Source organism: Calidris pugnax, unplaced genomic scaffold (assembly GCF_001431845.1).
Source record: "Calidris pugnax isolate Ruff unplaced genomic scaffold, ASM143184v1 scaffold116, whole genome shotgun sequence".
Classification (NCBI taxonomy): domain Eukaryota; kingdom Metazoa; phylum Chordata; class Aves; order Charadriiformes; family Scolopacidae; genus Calidris; species Calidris pugnax.
Window position 1 is genome coordinate 1569877 of NW_015090877.1, and position 1802 is coordinate 1571678.

At 48.5% G+C, this 1802-nt stretch overlaps 1 protein-coding gene across 1 annotated transcript in view; it reads right to left on the reverse strand.

Annotated features, from left to right (window-relative positions):
• CEPT1 (choline/ethanolamine phosphotransferase 1) overlaps nt 1-348 on the reverse strand; it is a 35820-nt gene extending 35472 nt beyond the window's left edge. Inside the window, exon 1 of the mRNA XM_014946329.1 lies at nt 237-348. The gene's annotated coding sequence lies outside the window, so the exon portion shown is untranslated. The remainder of the gene's footprint in view (nt 1-236) is intronic.
• Nucleotides 349-1802: the final 1454 nt, after the last annotated feature.

Below are 1802 nucleotides of genomic sequence, written 5' to 3' on the forward strand. Positions count from 1 at the left end.
CAATCCTCTCACCTCCCTGCCCCCAGGCCTCCCTTTCCCCCCCTCCATCTCCCCTTCCTGCCCCTCCTAATCCTCCCCTCCATGCTGTCCCCTCTCCCTTTTCCCTCTCTGACCACCAGAGCTGCTCCCCACCCCTCACCAGGCACCTCCAATCCCTCTCCCTGACCTTGCAGCAACTTTGATTCCCCAGCTGTAACGTGGGAAACTGCCTGCCGTGCTCTGCTTCGAGTACTCACGTATTTTTAGCTGCTTTTCTCTGGTTAGAGGGGTCGGACTGACAGGTAGCGTGCGTTCATCCCCGAGGCTGAGCTCCCCGGTCAGCTGTAGCGCTGGGCCGGGCCCGTGCTCTGCCAGGTTTCTAAAACAGGCATTGGTACATCCTTATGTCATGGTATCTTGTGCCTGGCTCTGTTTGGTTTGGCCCCGTGCCGTTCTGCTGCTTCCCCAGCTGGGTAACGGGGGCTGAGCGAGGGCGTAAAGATCCTCGCCTCGACTCTCTGGAAGCTGACCCCCATATCCAAAAGATTTAGTAGCAACTTTTTTGGGTGTTTGTACCGAGAAAACGCTCAAAATGAGTCATCTGTCATTACCCTGCAGTGGGAACAACAAAGGTGACACATTTCCTACTTTCTTACTTCTAGCCCTTTTAGGATTAGCAACCTTTAACCGTTTTTATCAGTTTGACCCTGACAATAAGTTGCGCAAAGGAACATGCTTGGTCCCTTTCTGACTCATCCCCATCCGACCTCGGTGTTTACTTAGGAGAGCACAGGCAAATTGCTGTGTCTTTATTCCTTGAGCACAGCGTCTGTTGGAGTAGTTTGCTGGAGATAAAGAGGAGTATCCCGTAGTTGGGCTTTATCTCTGCCTGTCCTGCTCAGAGGGGCAGGTTGACCATGAGGGTATCAGCATTAATTTAGAAATTTCCCTTTTCCACGTGTACTTTTTTAACCATCTTCTCAGCATTATCATTCTAGATAAACGTTAGCTTTCTGCCATGAATGGTCTTGGCCACCTTTCAGTTTCATTTGTAGTTTCTATTCCGCCTGCTCAAGCCTGTGCAGAGTGGTGCTGCACACTTCCTGCATTTAAAGAAAAACTTCAGAGATGTTTAAAATTTCCACTCTTTTTGAAACCCTTCCTTGACTTGCTCTTGATGATGGTTTGATAATATCAGTTGCAGGAAAGATCTGTGATAATCTGGGGCTTAAAACCCCCCTTAGGACACGAAAGTGCCTATAAATCAGGATCAATGTTGAAGAAAATCCTCCTTATGTTGAAAAGAGAGGGCAGGCATTGCCATTGTATAATCAGTTGGCAAAGGACCTTGTGAAAAAACAAGGAGGCAGAGTGTGTTTTCTTTCTTACTGTTGAAAACAATAGGACAGGATGAGGTGTTAATAATCATCTATTTCAAGACCTTCCAGCTGGCAAATTGCGAGGCAATTCCATCCTGCCTCCCGGGGATTTGAGATGCCTCCTTATGTGCCTGAGCTTGCCCAGAGCTCCAGGTTGAGAGCCCCGTGAGCTGGCAGTGACGCGGTGTCTCTGCAGCCGGGCAAAGCCTGGACGGGCTCGAGCAGACGGTGCCATAAATGTGCACAGGGCTTTGTGGGGAACCAAGCCCCTGTTTGGAATATGCAGTCTGTAGCGTGAAAAAAAGGACTTGATTTCACTGAAAAACATTAAACAGGGAGGAAGATGAAGGGAGACGGTAAGAATTCAGGGAAAGTCTTGACAGAATTAAGAGAATTTAGGAGGGAAAAAAAGTTGCAAAATGGTTTTAAGTGGAAGGAGAGGTT